The sequence below is a fragment of the Lemur catta genome, chromosome 17 (assembly GCF_020740605.2).
Source record: "Lemur catta isolate mLemCat1 chromosome 17, mLemCat1.pri, whole genome shotgun sequence".
Classification (NCBI taxonomy): domain Eukaryota; kingdom Metazoa; phylum Chordata; class Mammalia; order Primates; family Lemuridae; genus Lemur; species Lemur catta.
In genome coordinates this window covers 385,816-403,657 of record NC_059144.1, presented here as the reverse complement: position 1 = coordinate 403,657, position 17,842 = coordinate 385,816, and the positions used below count along the sequence as shown (strand labels likewise).

Here is a 17,842-nt window from a genome sequence, read left to right as displayed (position 1 = left end):
CAGCTCATGATCAGAACAGACCCCTAAAGTATGATCTGTATATCCATCTGATTTCTGTTATTTGCCATTAAATACAATGTTATTTAATCTGCTCATTAGGATTATATCTCATAATACCAAAATTAAAATGGAAAATATATTCAATGTAAATGCAATATAAATGAAAGTTTTGTTTCTTAGATTTTGATCTCAGGGACACATGAATATCACAGTTTAAGACTAGCCAACAACAAATTTTGTTCCAATCAAGGTTACATTATTTGTGCTTTTGTTGCTACTAACCAGAGAGAAATTTTATTAGTGATTCTGAACATCATGTTAGGTAGATAATTATGTATTACCAGGAGAAATGTTCAAATAACTGAGTAATGGGATTGTATGTATGTCAAGTTATTTTATAATCACTTTAAGTAATTCTCATTAAAATAAGCTTTAAAAAAATAAATAAAATAAAATTTTGTTATGTCAATAATTTGCTCAAAACCCTTCCTCAATGCTCAAGTTATTAGCATAACAAAAATGGTATCTCATGATTTTGTTTCGTCATACGTGTTAGACTCATTTCCAGCTACTATCCACTTTGAAATAGTGAAATGCTTCTTTCTCTTTTAAAAATATTCTGCCACCTTTAAGACTAGATAGTTTAGATTTAACCTACAAGACTCTGCTGAATTTTATTACTATTATGAAATGTTCCGTGAACTACCCCAGATAAAATTAATCAATCTCTATTTCATCTGTGATATGAATATATATATATTTTCACTTACTTCACTCCCCAGTAATAATTTATTAACATGACATATAATTATGATATTAAAATTATTATATACATGTGATGAGATCTCCCCTTCTAGTCCTATTTTCCAGGACTGGGACATTGTCATTTTTGTCATTTTATATCTCATGGTAATAGAACACTTTGCTATATTGCAAATATTTAATAAATGTTTGAATAAATGATAAATTTAAAAATAGGAAAAAATAATTTTGCGCATATACTATGAGAACTACATTTAAAGGATTGTCTGCATTTATTCAGAGAACACAAAGAATATACTAGGAATGAAAAATAAAAAGGGGAAATGATATCATTGAATCAATTAGGAACAACTTTTCTATTTGAAATGTGTGCCCCTTAACACACTACGGTACCTAGTGCCAAATAAATATTTTTAAAATGAAATAAGTAGATAGTGTAGATGTTTATAAATAGTTTACAGGGCTGTAGAAAGTGTAGCGTTAGCAAGTAGCAAAGATTTCAGACCAGAAGCTCATATTTATACCATAGATTTCCAATAGTGTATAATATTTATTAATGTAAAATACAGATGCTCTTAAATTTTAATGAGATGTTGACAATAGAAGCTGATTAATTATCCCAATCTACATGATATATGTAATTACTTGCACAGAAACCAATAGGTTTGATTTCATTAAAAATAAAATCTGGATGTGTGATGCGAAAAATGACAGAATGAAGTATCAATATCTAAACAAACTTAAAACTCATGTAGACATTGGAGAAAGTACCTTTATTTTTTCTAGACTATGAGTATTTTTTATTGTTGAGTATTCTTGTGTTAATATCAAATTTCAGATGCCTATAAATAATTTAAGGTTGTACCTTAGCCCATTTTTAACTTAAAATTAGGCAAACAGATATAGCACAAAGGAGTATAGCATATTTGTTTTCTTCTAATTATACTTGGACTTTTTACTATTTGTTTATGAGATTATAAATATTCATTAAGTATTAAATATTTTGCTGTAAATGATATGTTATATTTTCTATGTGGAATTACAAAATATGTAAACTCTCTCAATAAGAAATTATTTAGGGTTACTATCATCGGATACATAGCAGTATCTCTGGTTATATTATTTGATAGTTACAATGTGTCTTAAGTTTCCCAAGAAGATTTTGATTTAAAGTATTCTCTTAGGGCAATTGCCTTCGAAATCAATCTATTTTGATAACAATCATTGGTGGATCTGACATTTGTGCTAAAATTAGTAGCCAGTTTTATGATTTTATCTAGCTAAATCAAAGTTATAAGGAATAGAAAAGAGCCCTCAACAGCCAAAAATAATTTTAACCATAGGGCACAGGAAACTTTGGAAGTGATTAATATGTTTATTACCTTTATGATGGTGATTATTTCATGAGTGTATGCACATGTTCAAACTCATCAAATTATATACACTTAATATGTATAGCTTTTTGTTTATCAATTATATCTTAGTTAAATTATTAACAAACTAATTTGGCACCAACAGGGAAGAGTCCCAGAAGGGACCATTCCGAACAATTTGGAAAGAAAGGACGAGGAGGAATAAGGAAGGAATCATGGCAGCTGTGGTTGCTGTTTGCAGTGGTCTAGAGAGGAAAAAGCTGGCACACTTGGTAAGGGCTGCTCTCTGTTTCGCACATCCGGGCACTCACGCAGTGCTGTGAGCAGAGGTTCACTAAACAGGTGACCAGCAATGAGGACCTGCCTGTTCCAATGGAAAATCCATACAAGGAGCCTCTTAAGAAACGTATCTTGTGAGGAAAACGTGTATATTATAAGAATGTACAGCTTTTGTCCCAGTTTATTTCTTCATTCCCTGGATGCATTTATGGAAGGAACATAACAGGTATTTGTGGGAAGCAACAGAAAGAAATCACAAAAGTGATTAAGAGAGCTCAAATAATGGGGTTTATGCCAGTTACATACAAGGATCCTGCATAGCTCAAAGACCCTAAAATTTGCAACATCAAATTTCGGGAATAAATTACATGATGTTGTTACCACCAATAAACTTATTTTACAGTAAACAGAAAGTAACTTGGGGAAAATGAGTTCTAATTTAAGTAAATAAATGAATATAAAGCTAAAACACATAAAACTATTATCAATTCTAAAGAATTAAAGGGGAAAAACTGACATAGTCCTCCATGATTCTTTTTCTAAATAAAAAATGTTGAACACTGTATATGTTAAACACTGGCTGTGATAGATTACTTTTATTTATCTTATATTATGACTCTATTCATGTGCATATTTTATTTTTTCATGGTACTTTGGAGCAATTATCTAATATAGTCTTTGATAACATAACTAGCCTTGTCAGAAGACAAAGTAGGTGGGTGTCGATTTAATACGTGGAGGAGTTTCTCAGATTCCACCATCTATCAATTCATTTACATTTGTTATTTAAGTCAGAGATGCTTTCCTTGTCTAATAAACAGCAAATATTTTGGAAGAGGATCTACTTAGCACATAATTTTATAAAATAATTTCTTGATAGCTATCCATGATCAAAGCACAAAAATAGTAGATATAGATTAGGTTCTTGGAAGAGGAATTAACTACCTTATGGATGTAAAGAAGGTATTACCCTGGAAAATCAAGAAGTTTCTGCCACAGAGACAATGCATGTTTTCACTCTCCAAACCTGCTTTCCTTCTCCAGCGTCTATTATGTTTAGAGGAGCCGTGTTTCTAATTCTAGGTATAGAATGTAGGCAGAGTGAAGGATCCCCTCTCAGGCTTTCAGTATGTTTGCAAATATACGTTAGTTAAATATTGAACTTTATCTTCACTTTGTCTATCAAGTGGGGGAAAAAGTCAGATTTCATGACTTCTTTTTTCCTTCCTTCTGCCCTCCTGCCTCTCTTTCCCTCTCCTTTCCCCTCTTGTTTCCTTCCTGTTTCTTTAATTAGATCCTCCTCCTCCTCCTCCTGCTCCTTCCTCCTCTTCATCACTTCTTTCCCTCTCTCATTTTGTTTATTTTATTAATATTTTAGATTTCGAGATGATCATCAAAAATCAAAGATTTCTGGTTGGCGAAGTGGTTGTCTCCACACAACATATGTATATCTAGATACCTCCATGGTAGGATAATCTATTTGAAATTGTAGGGGAAAAGAAATATATTTCCTTACCCATCTCTAGGTTTATGGCTGAGATTCCTGTAACAAAAGATGGATTAACAAGAGAAAAGTGTACAAATTAATTTAAGTTTTATATAACATGGGAGTTTTTAGAAATGTAGACCCAAATAAACAGGTAAATATGTGCATTTTTAAGTTTAAGTGTGGTCAGTCACAGAGAAATATAACTGGAGGACAAAAGGGTATGACCTAATGATTATGACCGGGGGTAACTTAGCAAGGTCTGTTTGTTCAGATCCTTTTCTGTGTCCCTGTGTCTTCAGAGGTTAAGGATGTTCCTTTCCTCTATAGGGAGAGAGGCCACCTCTCAAATGAAAGTCTTATGACTTGCTTTAGGGGAATATCAGAGAATCTTTCCTAGGTTTTATGACCTGCTTCAGAGGAGGGGAGGTTGAAAGTTAAAGTGTGATCTTGTTTCTGCTCTTTCCTCAAATGCCAAGTTGCCATATTTTAGGATAGCATGTCCTGAACTTCATCATAATGTTGCAAGTTTATGGAAACTAGGAGTCATTAAATGTGAAATGTATATTTTTCTGAATATTTAAGAAATAGAATATTTAATTTTTTGTTTCTAGAAGTATAACTCGGAGAAAATCTATGTATTTTACATTGAGTACCATTATAACTTGGAGAAAATTCATTTATTTTACATTGAGTGCCATACTATAGATTCCAAGTCTGCCATAATTTTTGTCAAGCAAATAATATTTGCAAATTAATTTATATGACATATATTATAAATAAATGAAATTAAGTGACATAATTATTTTTTTTCAGGTGATCTAGCTTGGTTTTTTTTCTTTTTTTATTATTATTTCAGCAAATTGTGGGGGTACAAAAGTTTAGGTTACGTATATTGCCCTTGGCCCCCCAGCCCCGTGAGTCAGAGCTTCAAAAGTATCCATGCCCTAGACAGTGTGCATCTTTATTAAAACATAAGAAGTGACAATACTTAAGCAAATTCAAAAATATAACTGTGAAAATTAGAACTCTTTGATTATGGTGGAGACAAATTTTAGTATTTCTAAATTGATTTCATTTGTCCCTTTTAATTTGTTTTGAATTAATTATAGTATGCAAATGTATGGAAAATTTTCTGAAACATGAAAGCCAATAACAGCCTCACTGCTTTAATATTCTTTTTTCAATTTTAAAGTGAGATAATTATATCATTCTCTGAAATGATGGCTTAGGAAATCAATTTTATCTTATTTTCTTGGGGAAGCTGAAATGGGGAAAAATTACTTTCTAATAGAAATTATTCAGAAATTCATCTAGTAGAGTGTATTGTATCACATTTATAGCCCCCTACTTTATTTAGGCCATGTGAAACTTTCCCTATATTCTGTAAAATATTTTGTACAGTTTAACTTGTGTGACTTGTAATTAATCTCAGTATAGCAGAGCAGCATGAAAAATTTTATGAGCTTTAAGAATTTTTTTTCCAATTTTTCTTTCAATATGTAGTCTGAAGATGTCATAAGAATACTAGTTTTCCTAAAATTGTAATACAATATACTTTCAATTCCTGTCACATTATTAGCAAGTTGCTTTTCTGTAGGTTTCTTTCCAAGTTATTATTATAGTGAAAAGATCATTTTATCTGACAGTAAACTATATTTTTATTGCTATCTTCAGTTGTATTCTACTGCCTTATTGGATATTTCCACCTGCTTCTTTACTGGTCCCTCAAACTCAGCAGGTTTCAAAATTTTATTCTCTATTATTCCCGTGGATTAGACAAATCACTTCTCTGAGCCTTGGTTTCTTAATATATGGAATAAATAAATTGCCCTAGCTGATTTTTAAGCTTTCTCCTAGTCCTTAGATTATATGAGGTTTTATTTTGTTTTTAGTCTGTTCTCCCAAAGATAAGTTCCTTAATATTTTCTTCTTTAAATGACACAAAAATTTATCCAGGTATTCACATTTGAATTTTAAAATTTTATCCTTTTCTTTATTGGTATCCCTTTACAAAAATCCTATATGTTTTGTTTCATTTAATCTGTTCCCTTCTCCTCTATTCTATTCTCATTTTTGTCATGTCAGTTTAGATCCTCATTAATTTGATCCTGAATTACTGGCATGGCTTTCTCATTATACTATTTTGTAGGCTCTTCCTCCTTCTTACTAATCTGCCAGAACAGCTCTGGTCATACTCAAATGAATTCAATGACCGCCCCCTACCTTATCAAATTAACTATAAACATAACATTCAAGATTTCTACAAGTATCTCCAACACTTTCCCTACTGCTTATCACAAAACTACAGAAAACTGCTCTAATTGAACTGAAAAATAAGCTTTTCTTAAAGAAAACGTTTTTTGGTCCCATTATTTTTCTTGATGTTTCTTAGTTTTATTTAGTTTGGTTTGGTCTTTATCTCTAGAAATTCCATGTGTGTGTTATATACTTTTCTTTTATTTAGAATTTATTTTTTTCATCAAAGGGCATGTTTTTTATAAAAGCGCTATCCAGTTGCCATGGCAATTTTTTCATCAAATGTAGAATCTGAGAGGAACCTAGGACCAACTCACTATTTTTTTTGAACAAGAAAACAGTACCAAATGGTTCAATGATTCTACAAGGTCATCATTTACTTGGTGGAAAACTTGCAGCTAAAACACATAACCTACCTCACAATACGGAGAAGTATTAAAGTGTTGATTTATTTTATTGTGGTGTACTATAGTGTTAATACTTCCCACATTTATGATTGTAGTTATTTGTCTTTCTTGAATTATGGTATTTGTATATTTATCATTTTCTTCTAACAGGTTATCATCTTCTTAATTGCAGACAATATGTCTCATCTATCCTTATTGCTGTTTTAAGTGGAAAAATATATGTAAAATACCTTCAGATCATAAAGTCATGACAAAAGATTTCAGTTAATTGCAACACTCGTGGAATCATTGATGATATCTATATCTGTATTTGTATTTATATGTCTATACCTATACTTAAACCTATGTTTAGATCTATTTCTACAGTCATCTTTTAAAAAAATTATAGCAAGCATAACATCCTTTTTCCCACAAACATGCTAAAATTGATTTAAATGCATATCTAAAAATTAACTTCCTATATTCTTATGTAATTGCAGAAATAATTATGTTTAAAAAATACAACACAAATTATTGGGGTGAGTTGACATTTAATTGAATTACTAGTTAAACCTATTTTACCACGTCTACTTGAAATCAGGATTTGCTCATAATTAAAATACTTGCTCAAAACCACCTTTGGTAAAGATAGCATGCTTTTGAATATTTTCAAGATGTGTATATAAAATCCTGTTTACTGTTTCTGAAGAAGAAAAGTTCTTACTTCTAAGCAAGGTTGCAATTTGATTCTGGCTCTATTGGAACAAAAACAAAACCAAACACACACACACACACACACACACACACACACACGCACACACACTTTTCATAAATATATGAAAAATTTCCATACAATTTCTGAAGAGAGTTTAAATTTTCACTATTATCTTTCTTTGTGTATCCTATTACACACATATAAAAGCCCTATACATAACTGATTGTTATATTTTTATCATCTTGAATACTTCAATATTTTTTTAAATGTATATTCTGAGCATGATTTCATATTGAATAGATTTTTCTGAGAAAGTGGATATTAGATTGCTGAGAATCATCTAGTGGAACAAAAAATATCAAAAAAAATAATAATAGTTAAAAAAGTGTTTGAAGCAAATGCATTTTTAAACAATGCAAACTCAGGTTTTCTGCATGAGCAAAGCTAGCAAAAATAATCATTTTCATTAAAGAAAGTATATACATGTGTGATGGTGACTGATAATGAAAATTGTCCTTGGCCTGTGTGTGAATGTGTCTTGTCATGTACTGTCTTCAATGGGAAATGAGAGGCGGGCTCTAGGCTATGCAAAAGTGATGTCAATATGTTCAGTTAAGTGGAAAAAAAAATCACTTAATTGGGGAAAAATACAATCACTCAAATTGGTCATTTTTCATTACGTAGAAAAAGTACTGAGATAATTAGCTGAAATTCCCAAGTAAACAAAATACTTCATCGTTGTGAAGGCATAGTCAGTGTAACCAAAATATCATCCAAATTAGTAGTTTATACGAACACTGGACTTTCAGTTCTGGCACTTACAAGATAAGTAACTTTTACCAAGTCATTTAAGTTTTCTGATACTCAGCTCATTTGTAAAATGGAAATGAAATATCTCTTTCAAAGAGTCGTGTTAAATTTAAAGTGAAATAGAATGATAGTGAGTGGACACAAAGTCTGTCACATAGCAGAAACCCCCCTTCCTTTCCCCAGTACAGGGCCTCTAATTTTGCTTAGTCAGATACATTGATTAAATCACATTCTTACAGCTTTTATCGTTTATTATCTATGTCAATGGAGAACATCACAGCTTTCAAAGAATCCAGACAGGCAAAACAAAGCAGAACACATCCTAATTTGAGGCTGGGATTTGGTGTGAATTAAATATTTTTTAATATGATTCATGGAATTTATATGGTTGAGAAATATCTTATGGTTAACACACATGCAAAAAAAAAAAGTCCTAAAGTTCATAAGAACACACAACCTTTTTGAAGTTCTATATTGAGAATGATGTGAGTTAATTTTACCACATGGGGCGCTCATTCAATAATATTCCAAAAGATGACTATACTATTTTTCAGGGATAGTACGTAGCTGTGGAAAATGTAACAACCCATTATGCTTATGTTATTATGTGTTAAAAAATGCTACCCCGAATTTACAGGCAGTTATGCCATGAGAGAGGTAAATATGGGTTAAAAGGGAGCTGGTCTCTCCAGCACTGATGGGGTGAGGGTTGGGGGTGGTGGAAAGAGGACTGTTGTACAGGGCAGTGTTGCCAACAGCCCATATGGTGACCTTTCATAAGTTAGAAAAGAGTATGTCTTCCTCTATGAAGACAAATTTCTGAGTCAGGGAGTAAAGCTTGGTGAGTTGAATGCCAACTGGATTTCATCTCCCATTTGTGCCCTTGGTCAGGGTCTTTTGCACGATATCTACAAAGCACAACATAACTTCGTGGCACTACATGAGGGATTATAACCCAGTTCTGTTTTGGCGACGTTATTAAAGATTGCTGCCACTATGTTAACTAGCGAATTAGCAGATGGGATATGCAAACTATGGATGTGGGTAGTGAAGAAAACACCACAGAGGAGTGTGAGCAGTGATGGCACAACTGTTATTCTACACTCTAAATTTTGATAAGCCTCTCTGAAACATTTAGGTCTCTCCTCTGAATAGGATATGGGTTTCCTATTAGCCTAGGTCCAGGAAAATTTTGATGTAAGCAAACATATCAAACCCCTTCTCTCTCGTGGTTTCTTCCTCAGCCCACTGATTTCCTGATGACTCCCATTCTGATCACATCTCATCCTCTACCTTTATCGTTTTCAAATTATTTTTACCTGAGCGAATCTTTCCTCAAACATATTTAACAAAAAAGCCGAGATAAGTGAAGCAAAACTAGCCCATACTCCCCCTTGTTTACCTGCACTCCTCCCGGGTGCTTCGGGAATATCATGAGGGCACTGCAAGCATTCTGCTCTAGAACTGTCAAGATTCTCTTTACTTGTTCCACCAAAAATCCATTGATCTCTTATTTCTCTGACTCTGATTTTCTCTTGGAAGACCTAAAAATATATATTTAAACTCAAGGGTTAGTGGAATATCCTTACTTATGTATTATTTTAACAAAAGTTTTCAATACCTTAACCTAAAAATCAAGTTCCATGGGGGAAGATACCAAAGGATTCTTTAATTCACATCAAGGAGCTGATTTTGATGCTATTTAGAATTGCTTTTCTCTGATTCTGTCCTAAGGAGCTCAGTAAAATGTTCAGAAACTGTGATTAATCAAATTATTTAATATTCAATATCATCAGGTCTGTTTCATTATCTACAAATGCTCATGTCTAGATTATTACACTTAATCATCCTAGCAGTCATCCTAGTAGCCGTATAAAATAGAACACTATTGTCATACTAATAACTGAGGCTCATACAGGTTAAATGACATACTTAAGATCACTCGGCTAGACAGTGATGAAAATAAAGGACTGACCCAAATCTTTGGTAAACAATTTTTTTCTTATCCTATGCTTCTTTGAGTTGACCATAACTTTCAGATAATAAAATGCAATATTTACATCAAAACTTAAGCCAACTACAGTCTTGGAGTGTGGGTTATACATTGATTAGGCAAAGCTCGGTACTTTAGATTATTTTTATTTAAGTTAATGCTACATGGAGCGCATAATACAGTCATCCTTTCACTTGCTAATATGCTTTAGATAGATTGAAATATACTTTTAAATAAAACCACTCCTTATTCAAAGAGATATACTTAACTATGCAGTTTGAAAAAATCTATTTATTTCCATAGTTCTTAATATGTTGCAAACATTATTGACTCATAGTTTCCCAAGCCCTGTCTCCTTACCACTTATCATATGTTGTCTCATAAATTTGAGCTTTGCTGATTAGAATGGATCCTGAAAAATATATGAGTATATATATCTAATGATGTCCCAAGAGTTCTAACATAATCACGTTTGTGTGCCTGCCATATTTGTGTGGATACTATAAATTAAATTTCCTTAACTGTTATTAATGAATTTTGTTAAACCATAATTTGTGGTTTAATGATATTTCTTTCCCACAAGTGATTTCTATAGTGAAAATGTAGAGGTAAAATCATTTATTTTCAATGAGATAAACTGACTTTAGAGGTTAATGTGCTTTCGTTCCAAAGCTAAACTCTATCATTTTGGTCAATTAACTTTTTGTCCTTTGTTTGAAGTCCAGAAATGATAAAAAGTTACTTGGTTACTTGATCCAGTCTGAGAATTTCTCTGAAGTTGTAATTACTGTGCTGAGAATTTTAGATTTATTGCACTTTACTAGTCTTGAAGAGGCAAAATGGTATCAAAATAAATGGAGTTTTCCTTTAATGGATTTTATCTGGTGGTCAAGACCTTTTTAAGGTAATAAAACTAAGGTCTCAGTGTTCATCTGATACAAATAACTACACTGAAAAGAACAGGAGTTTTGATTAATACTCTTTTACAAATGCAGCAAAAATGTGCTTTTACTATAAATGCAAAAACTAAAGATAGAGTCTAAGTTTGCAACTGTAATGCCTAATCCAGGCATTCCTAATTTCATGCCTGTTTCAACTGATTCTTAACTTATTTATTGCCACCAAAATTTATTACTAATCGTATAGACGTATTAATTATTTGAAGTCACTACTTTGTATCTGAAAGATCAGATATGAAAGTTTACATTGTGACCCACACTTCTGAGCTTGGCATTCATGGATGAAAATCTGTTCCTCAGACTTCTCTAAATTTTTCTCCTCTGATTTTCCCAAAGTGACCTAGGTTGTCATTTGGCTCACTATAAATGCCATATCATTTCCAACATCATTTATTATCTTGATTGATCATTTAGAATTTATTGTATACATTTTTAAATTATTAGGATAGAGCAAAGACTATACACACTTGTCAGTAATCCAAACCTATTATTAGTAATACTAATGGAGAAAATAAACCAAGACCTTAAAAATACACTATGCCATAGACTAAATAGTATTCTAGACTCTTTGAAAGTTACAAAGAAATAGGAACCCCCTTGTTTGAAGGGGCTGTATGAGGCAAACAGGTACCATTTGAGGCCTTAAATACAGATATATTTTTAATTTGTTTCATGAGAACATTGTTACATAGTGACAATTGTTAGTGAAGCTGGAAGAACTTAATTCAAACAAACAAATCATTGGAATTTACTGAAGAAGGGTGTATGGACAGCTACAGAACAAGAATATTAAACTGATAGCCTTGATAAAGATTTCAGTCTCTGCTACTTCAATAGCAACCATAAGCAATATGGTTGCTTATGGAAATATTAAAAGAATGGCCCAATTTATAGCTATGTTGCTTTTATTTCTCAGTCATAGTATTTAACATACTATTGACTAAATAGATATAAAGAAGCCCGTAAGTCTTGTAAAATAGTTTCATATTGACAACACTAATAATTAGTTCACTGTAATTTGTAAAAAAAAAAATCTTAAATATCCAGGTTTTTTTTTTTTTTTTTTTTGCTTGGAATGAACTAAAATGACTTTGGTATCAATCATATCTAATAAATAAAAATAATATAAAGAAAATACAAAATTAAAATCAGTGTTAAAATATTACAACAAAACAGAACTCAAACCAGTATTTTGAAAAGGTATTTTTTATTTTAAATATTCAAGAAATGTTTAATAAATATTAATAATTATTCTTTGTTTTTATATTATTTATTTCATAAAGTTATAAAACCAAACATAATATACATAAACTATTTTCTTATAAAAATACAGTATCTTGCAAATTATGAGGAATGTAGTTGAGCTTCAAAGGAATGTGGTTCTGAGGAGTTGCAAGAGAATCATTAAATATGATCCATTTTGATAATCAGATGAGGATAGCATCTCAATTTAAAGGAATAGCTTTATCAAATGTAGAAAGGCCAAGGTAAACACATAATATATGATCAAGATATCAGAAATTATAAATAATAATTGATATAAATTGGGAAAAGCCCAGATAGAAAGGTTCTTAGCAGCTAGAAAGAGGTATTTAACATCTCAAAAAAATAGTGAGGGGCAACTGTAGGTTAACACAGATGAATATGAGGAAAACCATATTCTGGAAGTCTTAGATTGATAGATACATAAATATAAATTATACCAAAGTGGAAGGGGAATCTCAAAGGCAATGTAGCATCAAGGAAAATAATACAAAGTAAAAATGTTGAGAACTGGGATGGATGCTAGCCATCAGATGAAGAAAGGACTGTAACAATAAAACAATTTTATGGAATAAAGTTATGTAACTTTGATGACAAATATACAGCAGTAAAGAAAAAGAGTAATTATTTGGTAGCTAAAATAGTTACAAAGATACCACAAACAAAACTTGAATTTGTTCTCGGATGGTTTTTTTTGTGTCACAAAAAGATGGTCTCAGGTTTAAGTGTTGATTTGGAGTCATTATTGGATATACATGGAAATGACATAAAAGAAGAGTGTTTTGGTAATTGAAGTGCATTTTAATACAGCTTTACAAAAATTGAGAAACAGCTACATGAAACTGACTTGGAGTGATTTTCAAGAGATATTATTTAGAGATAATAGCAAAATGTAAGAGAACACACATAGTGTGCTACCTTTCCTATAAGAGAAAACTTAAAAAAAAGAAAATGGACACGTATCTGTTTATCATTACAAAAAGAAACGCTGTGAGGACAGATTATAATAAAGTTTGTACATACAAGGGATGGGATGAAAGGACACAGGAGGGATTGACAAGACATTTCTTGAAGTATATAAAACTTTGACTTTTAAAAACAATATTGTTCTTATAAAACAAATTAAATTTGTAAGAATGGAAAAGGAGGAAAAAAACTCAAACTGAAAGCAAACAAAGAAATGTATCTAAACAGATTTCAAATGAATACCCTAACCACACTGAAGGAAAAGAAAAAATATGGAAAAGGAAGGGAGGGAAGGAGGAAGGAAAAAAGAATGAAGAAAGGATAGGAGGTAGGAAGGGAGGAAGGAATAGGAAGGAAGAGACAAAGGAAAGAAGGAAGGATAGTAGAAAGGAAGGAAGGAAGGGATAAGAAGGAAGGGGGAGGGAAGAAGAAAAAAGATGAAAAGGAGGGAGGGAAGAAAGAAAGAAGGACAAAAAAAGAAAAAGGAGAGATTAAGAGAGAGAAGGAAGGAAGGAAGGAAGGAAGGAAGGAAGGAAGGAAGGAAGGAAGGAAGGAAATTGTCCCGATGAATAAGCGCATATATAATAGTTGATTATGTACCCTAAGTCTGTGGTAGGGTGAGCTGAGGATCAAGGAGCAAAGTGCAAAGAAATCTTGATGTCTTTGTAGTAGAAATATTTATGGTAGTGGTACGTGGAAGTTCAATTCTGAAACCAATTTCCATGAAATATAGGGTTAATCAAGTGAATAAATGTGCTGATTGTGGTAGCTGGGATTCTTAATTCTCAGTGTGCAAAATAAATAAATATGGGGAAAACAATAAAAAACACATGGGATGGATTGGAACTGCAAGTATCTGTGTGAACTGATGATAGCTAAAATATGTAAATGTACAGGTGCACATGTTTATAACCTATGCATATATTATATATGAGTGAATGCATGTATATGTACATATGTGCATATATATTTGCAGGTTTGTGTATGTATGTGTATCTGTATACATTAATTTCCTAACCCTGTCCAAGGAAAGGGCAAAAAAGCAAAGATACCCACTGGAAATGAGGACACCTAGTACTGAAATCTTGATCCCTAATAAAATGGATAAATGGATTCTTGAACACAGGCTGACTACAGGGCTAGGGAAGGTTAAGAATGAGATTAATCTAGAATATCTTTTGTACAAGAAAGTAAGGATGGAGGCAATTCATGACAAAACAGGAGCTACCTTGCTCAAATGGGATGCACTAAACAAAGAGTGGCCATTTGAGGACTCAAATAACTAAATCAATTATAAGACTTTGAAGAATAAGAGCTCAAGTATCTATCCCTATTTATTTAGAATATGTTACATATATTGAAATATATGTAAATATATTTCCCACTTTTATATTATACACAAACACACATATAGCAGAACTGAGGGCTCTTGTTCATAGTAGAATGATGAGAATAGAGTTACAAATATGGAGGGAATGTGGAAATTAAAAAATACATAATTTTTTAATCATCACAGTAAAAACTGGATGATAAATTTCAAGGAAGTCTTGAATGAGAAGGAAGATATTGCAGTGTCCCCACAGACTTTTATTTAGTTGGAAGGAAGAAAAAAATGAAAAATAAACAGTACTTACAAGGTGAAAAAATTGTGTACTATCCTGACTAGGTGATCAAAATTAGCATCAACTGTGAGTGACAGATGGATGTTATTTGCTTCCAGATGTGATATCCTGAGAAGAAATGATTATGTAGTATTCTGATCAAGAATGTAGTACCTCAATGTAATTATGAGAAAACATCTGACAAACAGAAAATGAGAGATACTCTATTTATAAAATTAAATGGTGGGACACTGTCTTCATCAAAAATTTCAATGTCAAAATGACAGTAATAATAAGCTGTGAACATGTTCCAAATTAAAAAGAAATATAAGACATGAACCAAAATTAGATACCATACTGAAGGGCTGGAAATGCTCTAAAGGACATTGTTAAATCAATCAACAAATTTGGAATGTGGATGATAACTTAGGTAACAGTAATTAGATATGCTGTGGTTATGTAAAAGAATATTCAAATTCTTAGGAAATGCACGTGAAAATATTTATGGGTAAAGGGCTAACACATATGCAACTTATGATCAGATATTTCAAAAATTATATAAATATAAATATAAATCTACTTACAGAGAGAAAATTCTCAAGCAAATGAGTGATAAAGCAAATGGGACAAAATGTTTCACAATGGGTGAATATGAATAAAGCATGTAAAGTTATTTCTTGAAATAGTTTTATTTTTACAACCTTTTATAAGTTTGAAGTTATTTTTAAATAAAATTTACAAATTTAAAATTTAGTCTTGAAATGAAAAACTTGTATCAATTTTAAGTTTTTTAAGACTAGGAATTTGTGGAGTTGGAGAAGTATAGAGGTAATACATAAGCAAACTCTTTGTAATGGTATACACATGAATGCACAGATTGTGATGGTTAAGATTATGTGTCAACTGTGGGCCATGAAGCATACAGATATTTGGTCAAACATTATTTTGTTTCTTTCTGTGAGAGTGTTTTGTATGAATTTAATATTTAAATTGATAGACTGAGTAAAGCGGATTGCCCTCCCCAATGTGGATGTGCCTCATCCAATAGCTGAAGGCTTGAATAGAGCGAAGCTTGAGCCTCCCTAGGAGAGAGAATTCCTCTTGCCTGACTGCCTTCCAGTTGGGACATTGATTTTTGGACACAAACCAAAACATTGGCTTTTCCTGGGTCTCGAAACTGCTGGCTTTTGTACTGGAACTATGCCATTAGTGCTCTTCATTCTCAGTCCTTTGGACTTGGACTGGAAACTACATCAGATTCTACTGAGTTTCCAGCTTGTATACTGAAGATCTTGGTATTTGTCAGTGTCCATAATTACATGAGCCATTTTTTTTTTCCAATAAAGCTATCTATCTCTCTACAGATAGATATATAGGTATGGCTAATCTAGGTGGCTAATTCCGTTAGAGCTTAGAAATTTAAATGTGCAGTTTAACATATTATAAGCCCCATGATGAAGGTATAGTCCATGTCCCTCATTTTATACCTTACCATGCATATAGAAAGACCTAAGTATTTTTTATTGTTATTGCTATTGTAAAAATGGATATAAGAAATTGAAGGACAGAACAATGGCTCCAAGGTTTTGCATGTACAAGTGGAAGAATTAAAGAGCCATTTAATAAGGTGTCAAAAATTGGGAGATCAATAGATTTTCTTGGTGGATGCATATCAAAAATCTAAGATGATTTTTTATTAAGGTAGTTGGGAAGTTAAGAAGGAAGGATTAGTAAAGAAATTATTATTGTCCAATGTATTTGCTGTTGTGGCAAATTCTGTTGAGCTTGATAAGAACAATTTAGTTAAATGGTGAGAAAAACCATGATTCATTTGAAGTCGTGAGGAACTGAGAGAAGTGAAATTGGTTGTAATAGGTTTAGAAATAATTATGTAGAAATTAACTATAAAGCAGAGTACAGATTGAAGCAAAAACTAAAGAAGGATATTGAGATAAGAGAGGCTTTTCCCAAAGAAGGAAAGTATTATATACTGCTTATATGTTAATATAAGTAATTCATAGAAATATTAGCATTAATGATAAAGGAGAGAGAAACACAATTGCTCTTGGGATGCCCTTGAATAGGAAAGGGGAGGATGTGATTAATGAAAAAGTGCAACATTGATAGTCTCCTTTCTAAGAAAAGAAATTTCAGAGAGCATGCTTAAAAATACAAACACAGTGATGTAATCTGTGGAGAGGGCTAGTGGAAAGCCTCTTATGATTACTTCTATTTTCTCATTGAAAATAGATAGCACCTTTATCACTTGTGATTGAGGGGAGGGGGTAGATAATTAAAGTTTAAAGAGAGAGGAAAGTTTGTATAAGAGTGAATGTATCTTTGGTAAACATCATAGAATTGATGGATCAAATAGACTTGGTGTCTGTTTGATGTTGGTGGTCATGAATTTAAAGTGAGAAGAGTGACCAAGTTTGTGAATTTTTCTCCAGCTGTGTTTAGCTATCCCAGAGAAGTTGTAAACTAGACAGAAAATCAATGTTTTTCCAGGCCAGAATAATAGAGATAAAAAGGAATAAGAATGATTATAATAATAATTCTATGTAGGCTGGATGAAGAGAGAAGTGAGGCTTTGAGGGGGCTGTAGAACTCTGGAAAACTTAGTAAATAGATGAAAACTGCAAGCGGAGTAAAAGGGATAAGAAGGGGAATGTACCAGATAGTTTTATTTTTCTATTTTTTTTTATTTCAGCATATTATGGGGGTATATGTGTAGGTTACATATATTGCCTTTGCCCCACACAAGTCAGAGATTCAAGCATATCCATCCCCCAGACAGTGCACACCACACCCATTAGGTATGAATATAGCCATCCCCTCCTCTCCCTCCCACCTGCTCGACACCCAATGAGTGTTACTACTATATGTACACATAAGTGTTGATGGTGAGTACATGTGGTGCTTATTTTTCCATTCTTGGGATACTTCACTTAGTAGAAGGGGCTCCAGCTCTATCCAGAACAATATAAGAG

The 17,842-nt window shown here is 32.2% G+C and overlaps 1 pseudogene; it reads left to right on the top strand.

The window, feature by feature from the left end:
* The first annotated feature begins 2,350 nt into the window (after positions 1-2,350).
* Positions 2,351-2,777, top strand: LOC123622672 (annotated as a pseudogene).
* The last annotated feature ends 15,065 nt before the right edge of the window (positions 2,778-17,842 follow it).